The sequence below is a fragment of the Notamacropus eugenii genome, chromosome Y (genome assembly GCF_028372415.1).
Source record: "Notamacropus eugenii isolate mMacEug1 chromosome Y, mMacEug1.pri_v2, whole genome shotgun sequence".
Classification (NCBI taxonomy): domain Eukaryota; kingdom Metazoa; phylum Chordata; class Mammalia; order Diprotodontia; family Macropodidae; genus Notamacropus; species Notamacropus eugenii.
This window is the reverse complement of record NC_092880.1, coordinates 867,007-884,437: the sequence shown is the minus strand read 5'-3', so window position 1 is coordinate 884,437 and position 17,431 is coordinate 867,007. Positions and strand designations below refer to the sequence as shown.

The following is a 17,431-nucleotide window of genomic DNA, read 5'->3' as shown; positions in this document are numbered from 1 at the left end:
AGGGTACAAAGGAGAAGAGACTATCAAGGATTACAAAGAGATCAGTAGTGTCCAAGGCTGCAAAGGGTTCAAGGGGAACCTGGACTGAGAAAAGAGCATTGGATTCAGCAGTTGAGATCATTAGTACTTTTGAAGAAAGCAGTTTCAATGGAATGATAAGATCAGAAACCAGATTATAAGGAGTTAAAAAGGGAATGAGAGGTGAGAAAGTGGAGGCACCTATTGTAAAAGGCCTTTTTAAGGAGTTTAGTTACAAAGGGAAGAAGAGATACTACACCACATTTGTTGAGGGGTGGGGGGAGGAAGGAGTAGAAGGATCAATTGAGAGATTTTTCAGGATAGGGCAGACATGGACCTGTTTATAGGCAGTATAATGAGACAGTAGACAGGAAAAGAGGCAATGTTAAAGGAGATGAGACGAATGGAATCACTTAAACAAGTAGATGGGTTAACATTGGTAAGAAGTAAGTAAGTAGCAGAAGGCACTTGAGTAATAGGATATAAAGAAAAGGAGAAAAGAGGGCGCTCATGGTGAATAGCTTTTATGTTTTTTTCTGTAAGATATGAGGCAAAGTTCTCAGCTGAGAGAATGAAGAGAAAGAGGGTTATGAGAAGTTTGAAGTTTGAAATTAAAAAGTTTAGAAACACCTCTGTGGAGAATGGATAGTATGTGGGAAGGGAAGGTGTAGTAGAATTGCCTAGTAGCAGTGAGGGCCCAATCAAGGTTGTACAACATAAATTTGTAGTGAACCCAGTCAGAGTGTTACATGATTTTCTCTACCTTTGTTCAGTAGTGCAAGTGTAGGGTCTAGGATAATAAAATGGTGGGAGTGATGCAAACTGAGTCTTGGTCGGGTATAATCATCAATATGAGAAGAGAGCTAGGAATTCAAAAGGAGTTATTATAGAGTTGAATTAGTTGATTAATGCAGGGGAAATGGCCTGAAGGGTCAAGGGATTAGAGATCATGATGCCAATGAAGAGAAGGGCAGTGTGACGGAAGGCAGAGGAAGAGGTGAAAATCCAATAGGTTATGGTTGGATAAAGTAATTTCAGAAATTTTGAACATGGAGGTGGTACATTTGTGGGTAATGACAAGATCAAGTATATGGCCGTCTTTGTGTGTGGCTGAGGTGGGGTAGAAGAATAACTCATTGAATGTGAGTACCTTTAGGAACTGAGTATTTAGAGTATTTGAGAATCAGTTTGTATGTTGAAGTCCCCTAGTGTGAGGGCAGGAGTTGGGGAGGAGAGAAAAATTATAAGTCAAATATCAAACTCTTTGAGAAGGACACAATAGCTACTACATTTTTGATTGGGTAGTAGATAGGAATAGCATGAATGCCAAAGAGAGACTACTGAGTGGTATACATATATTTATACATATGTATGCAAATATACATCTCAATTTACCTTGCATTCTCTTCTAGATGACAAAATTTTTCAGTCTATTCCTTGACTTTTTTCATTATTCATTCTTTCTCTAGAACCTTGCAACCAAGTTTCTTTACCAGGGCCTTTACTGAAAAGTCTGTACTGAAAATGGCCCCAATGACCTTATCTATAAAATAAGAGAGTTCAATGATACAATCTCAAAAAGATTCTTTTCCATTTTTAATGCTTAAGATAAACTTCACATACTTATGGAATTAGAAGGGACTTTAGATTCAAATTGCCTCATTTTACATGGGGAAATCAATAGTTGGAGAAGTCAACTGACTTGTCAAAGGTCATACATCTAGTGAGTATCACAACTGGGATGAGAATGCAGATCTGCTAACTCCCGGTTCCAATACTCTTTCCAATAAACAACACTTACTACCTGATGGGCTTCATGAGAAATGAAGCCTATGAGAAAATATGTGAAGGCTTAGGAGGTGCCACATGGAGAAAGAAGAATCAGAGCAACACATATGCTGCAACTACGTCAACACCATCATCATCATCATGGCAACAAAATCCAGAGGAATTTACAAAAGGAAATGTTGAGAAGAAAGCAACATACTTCTTAAAACTTATAAGCAACAGAGTTTGTAATTTTACATGTGATTTTTAAAAATATTTTTAAAGTATTTGGTCCCAGACAAAGTTTGCAACCTAGGGACCAATTTAGCTACATACAAAAATGTTCATTCGCCTCGGTGATGAAGAATTTCATGGCAGTCCATGAAACAAAGAAAAAAAACTTTCTTAATGATTCTCAGTCTTGTGCAAGACCCATCCTTTGGATTCTGTTGTAGCAGGTAGAAATAATGAGATGAGGTAAGAGCACTAAGCATTCAAGACCATCTTTAAAGATTAACTTAACTGTAAAAACTGTAAATGGGATATACTTGTTCAGTTACTGACCAGCTGCTATTCCTGGAAGAACTGCAGCCCAGAAATATTGATATTCAGAAGATCAGAGAAGCTAAATAGCTCATGAGTTCTCTTTGGAGAGGCAAACAAAACATCTGGGGTATCTGGTTTCACTGTACACCCCAGGACAGTAAGAAACATTATGTTATGGAACGTCTGGTCTTCTTGTGTTCAGTGATGAGCATAACCCCCAAGGCCCAAAAGGAAAACAACCATTTATATGCTGGCATTTGCTAAAGAAGACGAAGAGGTAAAGAAATTCTATTAACTTATTGACAAGAGATTCCAGACCAAGTCAACATTTACTTTGATTATTTTACCAAATCAGGGTAAAAGCAGGCAAAGGGGAGGTAGAGAAAAGTATGTTGGAAATCAGGATCCATGTTTGAGACATGAAAGAGACCAAAGATCAGTAGAATGTAAGCTGCTTATGGGGGAGGTAAATAAGCATTTTTTTTAAGTGCCTGCTATGTGGTAAGTGCTTTTACAAATATTATCTCATTTGATCCTCACAAGAACCCTGTGAAATAGGTGCTATTATCACCCTGATTTTACAGTTGAGGAAACTAAGGCAGGCAGAAGTTAAGTGATTTTTGCACAGGGTCACCCAGCTAGTAAGTGTCTGAAGCCATGTCTGAACTAAGGTTCCTGACTCTTGTCACAGTGTAGCACTTAGGTGATTTAAAGGCTAGTTTCATTTTGTCTTTGAATCCCCACCACTTTCCAGTACTTGTGGCACATAGTCAGTACTTAAATGCTTACTGAATTAAATGGAAAGTGGCTAAAATGTCCATATACTTTGACCCAGAGATTACACTTCTGGGCATTCACCCCCAAGGAAGTCACTGACAAAAAGAAATGCCTCATATAATAACATCACTTTTTGTGGTAGCAAAGAACTGAAAGGCAAATAAATGCTAATCAGTCGGGGAATGGCTTGTCAAATTATGACTTAAGCATGCAATATATTACTGTGCTTTAAGAATGATGACTCTATTGAATACAGAGAAGCATGGGAAGGTTTACATGAAGTAATGCAAAGTGAAGTAAGCAGAACCAAGAAAACAATACATACAATGACTACAATAATGTAACTAGAAAGAGTCACAACAAAATAATTGAAAATGAAAATTGCAAATTTCTAAAGGCAACATTGGCTTGAAAGAAGAGTTATGATCAGGTACTTCTTACCATTTCTCTGAAGAGGTGGTGATGGTGGTGGGTGGTTTGAATGAGTGGTGAGTATTACAAATAGGGTTTTCTAGGTAATGTATTGATTGATTGATTTTGTAGATGTTTGTCCTCTTTTCTTTCATTTTAAAAAATTCTTTGTTACATGGATTAACTTTATGGGAAGGGAAAGGAAGGAATACAGTGGGAAAGTCAAGTGATATAAAAACAAAAGATATCAATAAAAATTTACTTTTTAAAAACAAGAGAATTGCAAGGTGCTAGTACGAAACATCACAAACAAAAAAGCAAAATGGACCCTTTCTCAAGAGAAGAAATGATAGGTTAGAGGCTGAAGACTTACGAAAATCTGTTCCTATGTAATCAGTGACTGACTAATTAAAGGTCAAAGTCCAACCAAAATAAGAATCAAGTTGATAGGGCACTTGCTGTTCAGGAATGGTGAAAATCAACATCAGTATCTTTGCCTTTTTATATTTAAAATAAAGGTAGATGTGACTCAGTAGATTTTGGAGTTAGGAAGATGAGTTAAAATCCCATTTCTTATGCATTATCTGTATGACCAAGGTTCATTTGCTATCTCTGAACCTCAGTTTCCTCATCTATAAAATGAGGATAATAACACTTATTAGTAATAAGTAACTCAACTAGGCTAGAATGAGGCATAAATGAAACAAAGCACATGAATGAAATGTTTTGCAAACTTTAAAATACTACTGTTGTTGTTGCCACTGATTATCACTATCTTCTCCAAAAGTGCCAACAAGATAGCCAAAGAACCCCCAAATCACATTACTCAGTAGGTGTCTGAGTGCAGGAGAGAACAAAGTTTGACCATAGCACAAAGAACCAAACAAAGTTCGACCCTTAGCACAAAAAAACAAATGAAAGCAAACAAAGAAGTTTCTGGTGGGACATATGAGTAAACACAAGAAAATGCCAAACACAATGAATAACATTATGAGTTAAAACAAGCCCCTAGTTAGAACAGACCCAGAAGAAGAGTATAGCTAACTACTCCACAAGTAGAGCCTCAGAGAAAAGAATGATTTTCCCACAAAGGCTACTAGAGTGGCTAGAAACGACACAACATGGATGAATTACCCACATATAAGACACTGTGAGGCCGAAGGAAAGTCTATTTAAATAAGGCTATTAATGGTTACTAATTCTAGAATAGCCAAAAAAAAAATTTTTAAAGAAAGCAAGTCTTCATTCCTGAAATTCACTTGTCAAGACAGAAATGTATATATATATATATATATGTAGTATATGTAATATACATATTCCTATAAATGGTTAATAACCCACATATTTACTGAGAGTCTTGTAATGGAGTATACAGTATCCCTACCTTAAGTTTATAATTAATTGTTGATGATCTCTCCTCTCCTCTCTATCCTCACCTGGGGTGCTCTACCCAGGGGAAAGTACACTTCCACCGCCAAAAGCTACCTTTTTCCTGCCAGGCCTAGAGGCCTGAGGGCTACCCGAGTCTTACCTTACCTATCGCAGGTCTTTGGCTGGCCAAACCGGATAAACGTATGAGAGAAGAGACTTTCCAGAGTCGAACAAGGGTTAGGCTTTATTCAGGGTCTTGGTTACATGTGCAGGGGGAACTCTTCCTGAGGAGAGAGGAATCTCCCCAGGAGGCAAAGATCTTAATGGAAGTGGAAGTGGGGAGAGAGGGGAGAGGGAAGAGCGAAGAGAGGAGAGAAGGAAGAGGGGCCTTCTGTCCTGTCAGGGCCCCTCAGCGCTAAGAGCGCCTTCAGGCTTTCCTGACCCTACTTAAGCTCTCCTGCCGCATAGTTTGCACCTGAATACCGTGCCTGTTAGATAACAATAGGTGTGCTCAGACCCGGGCCAATCTCGAGGGCGGGGATGCTCTCTCCCAGCACGTTTCCCATCCCACGGGAAGAGGCGGAAATGCACGAGATATCCCGGTCTCACACCTCAATTCCCTGCTGTTCCCTGGGGGGCCTCATGAGAACTCTAAGGTTTAGAAGTCCTCACTTTTACCTGCCCGAGACTGTCCACATGGAACTGAGCTTACACCCCCAACATTTTCCCTTTGGGTTTACTGGCTCGACTTCTTGCTCAAACACCAAGCCTTAAGCCCAGTTGGACAACGGGTCCCCACCCCACTTAGCACAGAGTGAATGTAAATACTAAATAGTGACTTTTTCTCTTTTACCTAGGAACCTTGAGGATCTTCCCCTCCCAGTTTGTGTTTTGTTTTTTTTTTTTTTATCAAAAAGGGCCTTCCCTGGAGTAACTACTTAAAGAGGTCTATTCATTGAATGGGTATATCTCACTCAAAATGAGAATCTGATAAGACTTTAGCCTAAAACGGCCAGGGTCCCACATTGCATTCTGGGACATCTCTAGTTCTGATGAATATCTGGACCCAGATGGCTCTCCAGGAGAAAGTGAGGTTGGCGACCTTGCACAACCCTCACTCACTCAAATCAAAGTCAACCACAAGTCGTCATCATCTTGATGTCACAGTCCTCTTGAGAATGAAGGACAAACAAAATAACAATTGTTGATGATGGGGGGGGGGGGTCAAACCTCTTCCCTGATATCCAATAGATATCCATAGAAGCATAGATTAGCATTTCTAAATAACTTTGGATTGTAAAGGGCTTTACAAATATTTTGTCATTACAACTCTGGGAAGGTTTTTACAGATAAAGAAACTGAGACAGAGGTGACGTGATCACACTAGTGTCCGAGGCCATATTGGAACTCAGATTTTTCTAGCTCCAGGTCTAATACTCTATCCAGCGTGCCACACAAACTTATCAAATTCACCATATCCAAAACAGAACTCATTAGATTTTGCCCAAACACAATCCTCCTCCTTCTTCCTCTCTTTTTGTATCAATAGCTCTATCACTTTTAGTCACTCAGATTCCCAGCCTAGAAAGGAGGCATCCATGCCTCTTCTTTCTCCTTCACCTCATCTCAAATCGATTACCAGTTCTTGTGAAGTTAACTTCTTACTTTAACATTACTTGTCCAGGGGAGGCACTGGAGACAGCTCATACAAGTTCTCAAGAGTTGGTTGTTAAAATTTCAGTGTGAGCATTTATATCTTAGCAAATCAATAAATGCTACAAATTAGGGCTTGATTTATTGTTTTATTGATTGTCTAGATTTAAGAATATAATGGAAAAATGTTAATGAAGATTAAACTTAAACATGGGTCACACACACATACACACATTTTTATTGGAGAGTCGGTTGTTAAACATTTACCAGCATACTCCCAATTGAATCAGTCCTACTCTCTTCACTAGAATTACTGACTCTCTGTTTCAGGCTGTCATTACCTGAATGTAAAGTCTCCTTCTCCTAACTGGTCTCATTAGGCCCATTCTTTTACTTGTCCAGTTCATTTGCCAAACAGCTACTAAACTGATATTCCTAATGTGCACATCTGACGATAACATTCCCTATGCTTCAGTGGTTCTAGGATAAAACACAATTTACACTAGTTGTCATTTAAAGTCCTCAGTCTGGTTCTTGTCTACCTTTCCAAGTGGTATTAGCTACTATTCTCCCTCACATAGTCTGTATTCCAACAAACTGCACTATTTATTATTCCTTATGCATTCCCTTTATTGTTTCTGCATTGTTCATGTCCCAAGTCTGGGAATCCTCTTAATCTCTAATTCTTGGAATCCAATTTCCTTGAAAGCTCTGCTCATTTCAATCATTAACTACCAAAAGAGGGTTTTCTGGTTATTAGTGCCCCACCACCTCAACCCCAGAAATTGCTTTGTATGTATCTTGTATTTATTTATCTCTGTAAACTTTGTAAATTCCAAGCTGAATATAAATCCCTTGAAGGCAGGGATTATATCCTAATTTTATCTTTGTAGCATTAGTGCCTGACATAAAAAGCACTTCATAAATGTTGGCTGATATGGCTGATACTTAATCATTGCTTGTTGAACTGAATCAAGTTGAATTTATCCTAGAAAAGAGAAAATTTAGGGTGGACAAGCATCTTTAAGTACTTGTGGAAAGGGATTATTAGCCTTGCTTTTACTAGACTATAGATATTCAAAGGTGTAATGGGCTCCTAGATAAGGTGTTAAATTCCCAACACTAAAAGTCAATTAGCTTGTGTTGCTGTAGTTTAGTTTTATTCAACTCTTCAAGACCCCACCACCACCACACTGTCCTTGGGGTTTTCACGGCAAAGATATTGGAGTGGATTGCTATTTCCTTCTCCAGTGGATTACTAGTCAAACAGAGGTTAAGTATGTAGGTCACACAGATGGTAAATGTCGAAGGCTAATTTGAATTTAGGCTTTCTAGACTCTATGTCCAGTGCTCTTTCCATTGGGCCACCTAGATGCCTCCCATTTGGCTTGTACTGCACTTTTAATTTCACATTCCTCTTAGTCTATTGTATTTTCTATACAGCCTTTGCTGCTCTACTCAAATGCTATCTCCTAGAATGCTTCCTTGTTCCCTTTTGATTCACAGAACACTTTCTTCTGTATAGCTTTTCACATAGGTACTGCTGTTTGTTGTTCTGTTATTTTAGTCATGTCCAACTCCTCCTGATTCTGTTTGCAGTTTTCATAGCAAAGATACTGGAATGGTTTCCCATTTCCTTCTCCAGTCTGTTTTACAGATGAGAAAACTGAGGCAATTAGGGTTAAGTGACTTGCCCAGGATCACACAGCTAGTAAATGTCTGAGGCTGGATTCAAACTCAAGTCTTCCTGACTCCAGATCTTGCAATCTTATATATTATTTGTTATGGTTATGGTTATGGTTAACCTGAGGGCAGAAATGTGGGCTATCTTAACCATAACTATTTGTTATATTAGATAGTGAGAGATCTGGGGTTAGGGTTAGAATTGAGAGCTCCATGAGAACAGGGACAGATTTGGTAAACTTCACTTCTCTCTATTCTCTCTCCCAATGTAGCAGCATACAGTGCACACTGTGTAGATATATAACAAGTAAACAAGTTTGCTTAATGAATGAATACTATATAGAGGGGATTCCTGCATAAAGAAGTTTTAGGGTAAAGGAGTTCTGAGGTCCCCTCCAACTCTGAGCCCTGATTCCATGGACTGTGTTCTTGCTTTTCATCATTATTTTACTTCACACAATTGTACTCAAAGAATCCTAAATTTTTGAACTGGATGAAAATTTATCCACTCTAACCTCCTTATTTTAGAGGTTAGGAAACTGAAGCATGAAGAAGTAAGATGATGTGCCCAAGTTACAAAGTTTGTAAAAAAGCTGGGACTGAAAACCAGCTCTCCCAATTCTCAATTCAACACACTTTTCAGTAGACTCCATCCATCACACTGCCACTGGCACCACCAAGACCACCTCATGCCCAGAGTATTGCTATAACCTGCTGGCTAATCTCCCTGCCTCAAGCCTCTCCCCACTCCTGTTCATCTTTCATTCAAGTATCAACTCTATAAATTCCACTGTTTCCCTTATCTATCTCTAGTAACAAAAATAAAATCCTTGTTTTGGTGCTCAAGCCTTTCCTGACCTATCCTAATGTAAAATATGTTAAGACTAACTGAGATTTATTTATCTTTTGAAAAAATCTTTCATGTTAATTAACCATACAAACTTATTCATAATAAAGGATGATTCTGTATTTTACTTTTAGTAGATATGCTGAAGTTAATTATACATTTTCCCCCTGCTTTTTCTGAGGTATGAGATAACTGAAATCTTTTTAACTTTTGTGCATGTGTTTTACATGTTTTTTTCCACTAATAGTATTTCATTTTTCTAATTACATGTAAAGATAGTTTTCAACGTTAACTTTTACAAGATTTTGAGTTCTAAATTTTTTTCTCCATCCCGAACCAGCCCCCTCCTCAATAAGGCAAGTAATGTGATATAGGGTATATGTATACAATCATATTAAACATATTTCCAATTTAGTCACTTTGTGAAAGAAGAATAAGAACAAAAGGGAAAAACCATGAGAAAGAAAAACCAAAACAAAAAAGAGAGAGAAAATAGTATGCTTCTATCTGCATTCAGACTCTACAATTCTTTCTCTTGATGTGGATAAAATTTTCCATCATTGCATATGTTTTTAAGGAAGAAAATAGCAGTGGCATTCAACATGTTCATACTCGCCAAGTCTTTGCAAAATCTGCAGGGCTTGAATTAAATACATTAATGTAAGTATTTTTAAAAGTATATTTCTGTACCAGTCAAAATATCAGCCAGGTCAATTAGCAAAACATTTTATCAGACTCCTTTCCAGGTTTCTTCCAATTCACACCTTCCCCATCCCACAAAGTACTTTTCAACCCACTGATGAGTACCTACTTGCTATTTGAGCACAAAACAGTCCATTCTCCCAACTCCAGGAATTTTCACTGGCTGTCCTTCATGCCTGGAACACTCTCTCCTCCTATTTTCTGGCTTCCCTGGCTTCCTTCTGGTCCAAGCTAAAATCTCACCTCTAACAACAAGCTTTTCCCATCCCCCTAAATTCTTAGGGCATTTCCCTTTAATTATCTCCAATTTATCCTGTGTGTAGTTTGTTGTATGTTATCTCCTGCGATATCCAGTGAGTTCCTGGAGAGCAAGAACTCTTTAGTTCCTTTGTATCCCTAGTGCTTGGCACAACAAATGTTTATTGACTTACTTCCTCCGTCTAAGTGGTTTTCTGGGAATACAAAAGATGAAAAAGCTAAACAGTCCTTGCCCTTAAAGAGTCCTACAATTTACAGTGACGAGAGGTGGCAACCAGGTGGGGCAGTGAATGGAGTTCTGGGCCAGGAGTCCAGGAGACTCATCTTCCTGAACTCAAAGCTCATCTCAGGCAAATACTAGCAGTGTGACACTGAACAAGACCTTAATCCTGTTGCCTTAGTGTCCACATCTCTACGATGCGCTGGAGAAGGAAATGGCAAACCACTCTATTATCTCTGCTAAGAAATGAAATCATGAAGTGGTGAACTGAACGACATGGGGTGAGAGGGCAAGTTGTAGTAAGTCTCAATAACTCCCCTTTCTTTCTACCATTCCCCTACGTTGCATTAAAATAGAAGCTTGTGTATCCCCCAAACTTTGGGGGGCATAGTTGCTTAATTAATGGAATCAGAAGGTAAATATAGTGGGGTGGGGAAGGGGCAATAAACTTGAAAGCCAATATGATTAAAATCCTGTAGTCCTAGAACCATTACCATGAAAAAGGTAGGTTGGGTAGGGGATAGAAAGTTAGCCTCTGCCCCAACTCCTCTTCCCCCAAGTCCTAACTGATGATTGACTCATTGGTGGTCCATCATAACTGGCTAGGCTCCCTACTAGCATGCCTCACTGTATTCTACTATTTCTTCACCACCAGCAACGTAGTAAGGTATCCTGTTATTCCCTACACTCTTCCACTTTTGGAACCATAATCAAATCAATATTGATCCTCCTCCTAGAAAGGATACTACTCTTTATGGCTCAAATCACCATCACAATAATCTTTCCAAACCAGAATACCATCAACCCCCTGTCACCAATCTCACTTTATGCATTGTGTCCCCATTAGCATGTAAGCTTGTTAAGGGAGGAAACTTTTGCCCCTCTTATTTTATACTTTTATTCCCAATACTTATCATAGCGAGGTGTCCCTTAAATACTGAATAAAAACTTTCATATTTATTCATTCATATAATCAGCAAAGAATTGTCCCTCTACATATGCCTCCCATCATTACACCTTGTCTTCTTTTTTTTTTTGAAGCCTGTGAAATTTTATTTTTTATACAAAATAATAAAAACTTATATTTTTAAAAGGATTCAAATTTGTGTTTTTTAGCTATTGCTATTTGTCTGTACATGAAAATTGCTTCCAAGTCAGAAGATGAGAAAAAAATTAAATAACCCTTTACTTTCACTCTGCAAAAAGACAAATAGGACAAGTCATCCATTTTATTTATGCTACTAGAGATTATCTGTGTTAGGATATCAGCCTCTAAGCCAAATAAAGATAATCAGATTCCAGAGAAAACAGCAGGAAGCCATAAGCTGTACAACTGTCTTACAAGAAACCCCTCAAAGAAAGCAAGCCAGTAACAGCAAACAACACATAAGGCAGAATAAGGAAATGCCTGATATTTACAGCCTCCATATTGCAAAACACAACTGGGTGCTGGTTTCAGCATAAAAAAAAAACCAAGACATCTCTCGATGGGTATCACAGAAGAATGTGATGCAGCCAGTGCTGGAAAGTACTCAATTCCAAGAATGGAGAACTGCACAAAGTGGGCAACCTAGGACTGCTCCGGGCCTTGGTCTTCCTGCAGTTCAATTACTAAAAATGACACGAGGTAAATGGTGTGATGCGGTTTTACGGAAAGGCTTTTCTTTCATCCCTCTTTAGAACAAACTACTCCTCAATGCAGGCACTGGGTCTGGGAGCGCAGACATTAATGGCTACTCAGTGGAGGGGTGTTTCTCTTGGTGAAGTTGTATGAGGGCAGGGCTCTACAGCCTGTAAGCTTCTGTATTAAAGGGTCTTGTAATAATCGGCTCTTGGCTTTTTGTTTAGCTTCAGATCAATCCTGTGTCGGTTTTTATTCTTCCTCTTTTTATGGCTGCTGTGATGACTCCCTGAAGAGGTGGAGGAAGCAGCCTTCTGGGGCTTCACCCCCTGCACGGATCCCTCCAGATCCCCTGTGTCCTCTTGGCTGGGTTCATTGTCCTGATTGTGAAAGTCTGGAGATGTGTCACTCTCTGTACCACTGCCTGGTTCCCTTTTTTCAATGAGTTGTTCCTGAACTCCAGCGAAAGCACTGACTGCCGCTGCTGAAGTAACTGAGGATTTACTGAAGAGTCGCTCGGCTTCCTTAAATTTTCGGTTCCTACGATCATTTTTGCTATTGGAGTTTTTTTGATTTGTCAGATAGCGGTCCCAGCCCCGAATAATTTTGCCACACATCTGGGTGTCTTCCACGTAGCTCCCTTCAAAAGCATAGATCTGTCTCTCCAAGTATGCCAGCGTCTCCGCCAGCTCCTGCTTGCGCTTCACCAGCTCGGCCAGTTCCCGCCGGGATCTGCGGCGGCGCCGCCTTGTTGTGCATCGCCATGTTGGGCCGAGGCGCGAGGAAGGAGGCAGAGAGAGAGCGAGCGGGGTGGGGAGGGAGCGAGCGAGGGAGGCCTACACCGTGTCTTCTTGAGGGTGAGACTGTCCTCCAAATTCCAGAAGATGTGGTTGCTGTAATTATAGGAACTAAAAAAACTGCCAGCTTACTTGTTTGTATCTTGTCTCTCCCCCCTGACCCCCATCAGACTGTGCGTTGTTTCTTGAGAGCTAGGACTGCTTTTGTGTTTGCAGAGGTTAGTAAGAACTTCTTAAGTATTTACTGACTGTCAGATCCAGTACCAGGTGCTGGGGATACAAACACAAAAGTGAAACTATTCCTGCCTTCAAAGAACTTACATTTTATCAAGGACACCACATGTACTCATATAAGAATATACAAAAATTAACACAAGATAATTCTTGAGGGAAAGACACCAATAGCTTGGAGTACTGGAGCAGAGGGAGGGTCAGGAAAGGTTTCCTGAAGAAAATGAAGAGGGAGAGGAATACTGAAGGAAACTGGAGATAGTAAAGTATACATTATGATATATTGTTTACTAGAGGGGAGAAGAGATGGGCATGATTTAATCTGTAGTATATTCCCATCTTTTGATAACTACCAGTAAGGTCTTAGTGTATGTCCTCATAACAGATGGTTCTTCCCCTCATTCCCCCAATACCTTGTATTTACTTCTTCATGATTCCTGTCTACTTATAATATGTATATATAACATCGTGCCTGGCATATAATTGGTGATCAAAAATTTTCTTCTAGAATAACATAGCTCCCTTTCCCCTTATCATTTTCTGACGTACACACACAAACACACACATACATACACACACATCACTGGGAGGGGAATTGCTCTGAGCTAATTCATGACCTGTCACAAGTGGCCAAAGAAGTCCCATTCCAGTGGAATAAAAATGAAATCCTTTCCCTGAGGTAAAACTAAACGCCCAACTTCCATGGTTCTTGGTTCTGGGGTGTGAGATGGAGATCAACCATTGATCCAATCCCATTTTAAATAGCAAAAAACCACCTCCTAATCCCTTGTTTCCATTTCTTACAGGAGTGACATCAGAAACACTTATTTCATTCCACACAATAATTCACTGCAATCCAAGGGAGCACAATGAGGGCAACACCATCTCCCAAGTGCTCATTACATCAAAGGTTTGCAGCCCAAATTCAATTTTATGATGTTAATCTTGGACCTGCCACTCAGAAATTTTCTCCAAGGGAGATGATTTTTCTCTAGATTTCATTTTAAAAATGATTTTCTTCATCTACAATCAATAAAGATATGTTTTCATCAAAAGACTCTATCTTGGCAGAATTCAATTGGCCATTTCAATCCCTTTTGGTGACACAGTATTAATTAAAATAGTTTATGTTGCACCTCAGCTGGAAAACAGGCAGTAAAAACAGCAGCCACTCAGGACACATGTACCAGACACATCAGCATGGAGGACGGAAATCATCTTCACCTTCTTCAGGTGACAGACATTAGCAATTCAAGAGAGGTATGCTATACGTTGGCTTATTACTGTAATCCTCCTGCAAGATACAAAGCTGCTCCTGCTCTTATATTTCTTCAACAGGAAATCAAAATGTATGTAAGATGGTTAAACAGCTAGTTTCAAAAACACTCCTTGAAGGGATCAGAAAGGAGAAACATGGAACCATATAATATAGCATTATTAACTGACATTACAACAGTTCCCAACTGATAAATTCAGACTCTATTGATAGAGCTTTGAAAAAATCTGCTTTGGAGAACAGTAAATGATCACTAAAATAGAACAACTTTTCTTCTTCTGACATAAGCAATATATAAACTCTATGGAAATTTTTTTTATCAGTTATTTGTTGATTATTCAGTATTTAGGGTTAGTATGACACTTGAAGAATTGGTTGTGTTGTTGTACATACACAGATCTTTTTTATATAATATGGAAATTTACAGGCAGACAAAATCAGGTCCTCTAGAAAGGTGATACATGGGGTCATGCTATACTGCCCTAATGGAGGACAGCACAAAGGTAATCAATGCATCAATAAAGAATTACTACTGTATGGTGTTTTGTATCCAGCAGTGTTGTCTTCTGGACCTGAGGGAACTTGTAGCACCTACATACAAAGCAGGTAGTTTATATACCTGTGGGGCATTGCCTCTGCTTGACACCAACCACTGAGACTATACAGGTCATATTCAGCATCATAGGCAAACTACAACAGGGTTCTATTCCCCATTTCTAACTGTAGGAAGAAACTAGAGTGTGTTCACAGGTTTTACACTTCTGGTGTTTAGTCACTAAGCAGAAGAAGGATTTGGTCTATCTGAGAAGCAGATCATAGATAACCCCTCAACCCCTGTCCTGTTCTCTTTACGGCAGCACATTCAAAGGCTTTAAAATTGCAGCTCCTTCTGGATTCCCCAAAGAGTATCTATGCTCTTCTTTAAACGGGTCTCCTCCTCCGGATATAGGCTGACCTTCACCACATCTGAAATGCCATTCTGCCCCAAGACACATGGGACACTAAGAAAGACATCCTCTTTAATGCCATATAGGCCCTTAATCATGGTGGAAATTAGATGCACTCTCCTAAGATTCTTCATAATGCTTTCTGCCAGATCTGCCACAGACAAGCCAGTGGCCCAGGAAGTGTAGCCCTTCAGTTTGATTACCTCATAAGCACTTTCAACCACCTGTTTATGAACATCTTTCCAATTTTCTGCATCAGCATCAGTTCCCAAAGAAGGATGAAGGTTCTTTAGAGACACACCAGCAAGATTCACACCGCTCCACGCAGGAACACTGGAGTCTCCATGTTCCCCAAGGACCCATCCATGACAACTTAAAGAATGGACACCAAAGTCTCTCCCCCATTAGGTAACAGAAATGGGCAGAATCCAGATCGCAACCACTTCCAATAACATGGTGTTTAGGAAAGCCACTTAGCTTCCAGGCCACATATGTCAAAATATCCACTGGATTGGAAACAATAAGCAGCTTGCAATTAGGGCTGTATTTAACAATATTGGGAATGATGAATTTAAAGATATTCACATTATGCTGGACCAAATTAAGACGACTTTCTCCCTCTTGTTGACGTGCCCCAGCCGTAACAATGACCAGCTTTGAGTTTCAATCACACTGTAGTCTTTGCCAGAAACAATCTTTGGCGTTGGAGATCCATCATCTCTCCCTTTAGTTTGTCTTCTATTACATCAACTAGGGCAAGTTCATCAGCCAATTCCTTTGTTAAGATACTAATGGCGTATGCCATGCCAACTGCACCAACCCCAACAACACTGATCTTGCTCTGGGGAACCTGGTCCTCCTTTAGGACGTTCAAGATAAGCTGATCCTTGACAGTTGATGCCATTTTGGATGGTAGCTGGAGGGATAGCTGGTCAGGCTGCGAAAGTTCTGAGATAGATGTGAGGTTGCTGCTCCCAGGCTTGCACTCTATGGAAATTTTTTACCCCACATTAAGATGGTAAAAAAAAAAATAATGGATTGCAGTATGGAAAATCAAGAGAGTTTTACTTCCTCACAAAGTTTTGAAAGTCTGAGGAGTCTGTGTGACTTCATTTGAGGGTTTTCTTGGCAGAGATAGTGGAGTAATTTGTCATTCCCTTCTCCAGTTCATTTTAAAGGAGAGGAGCTGAGGCAAACAGGGTTAAATGACTTGGCTAAGGTCACACAGCTAATATATATCAGAGGCCATATTTGAACTCTCGAAGATGAGTCTTTAAATTCAGGCTTTTATAATAACAAAACAATCAGGTACAAAATAAATTATATACAACTTCTAGGGAGTTCTTATTAAGTCACAGGATCATAGACTCAAGCCTGAGAAGGATCTTTGACAACCTAACTCTCTAATATTATATACCAGGAAACTGAAGCCCGTGGATATTAAATGAATTGACTAAGGTCACATAGGTAGCAAGTAACATAATTCAAACCTAGGTCCTCTTTACTCCAGACTCATGACATTTCCAATGTAATACATTGTTTTCTGCACCATATTCCTTTCAGTTTCAGGGACTGATCGCCCAAGTCATAATGACAGATCACAGATCACAGTCTAAAAGAAAAATACTCCAAAAAACAACATGATTAGAAGATATTGATGAGTACTTCTCCAAAAGCCCTGCCTTGGGCCCTCTCCTCCCTCGATACTTGCTAATCTCATCAGCAACCATGGATTCAATTATCATCTCTATGCCAATGACTCTCAGATCTATTTATCTAACCCTTATCTCTTGAATGACCTCCAGTCTTGCATTTCCAATTGCCTATTACACATCTTGACCTGGATGTACCATAGACACCATAAATTCAACAGGTCCAAAACTGAACTCATCATTTGCCCATCCCTCCCAACATTCCTTTGTTGCTCACTTCACAATATTGTAAAGGGTAACGCTATCCTCAGGCACCAGGCTTGCAATCTGTTTCCTTCACTCCTTATCTTCCTCATCCTCCATACCTATCTGTTACCCAGATCTGTGGCTTTCACCTTTGTGACATCTCATGCATAGAGCCTCTTATCTCCATCACCCTGGTCTGGTAGGACAATTGCTGGTTGGGCGCCCATCAAAACTCTCTCTACACTTCGGTTCAGCTGTCAAAGTGATCTTTCTAAAGTCTGAGTCACAGCACATCACCCCTTTCCTACCTACTCTATCAACTTCAGAGGCTCCCAGTTATCTCTACAATCAAATATAAAATCTGTTTAGCATTCCAGCCTCTTTCCACCTTATAGTCACACTCCCAAC

General features: G+C 39.6%; 1 protein-coding gene and 2 pseudogenes across 3 annotated transcripts in view; all 3 read right to left on the bottom strand.

Moving 5' to 3' along the window:
* The window catches only part of LOC140516813 (uncharacterized), a 93,878-nt gene that overhangs the window by 13,246 nt on the left and 63,201 nt on the right, over positions 1-17,431 (bottom strand). The window lies entirely within an intron of this gene.
* Positions 11,378-12,654, bottom strand: LOC140516766 (chromatin modification-related protein MEAF6 pseudogene; annotated as a pseudogene).
* Positions 14,542-16,057, bottom strand: LOC140516562 (L-lactate dehydrogenase A chain-like; annotated as a pseudogene).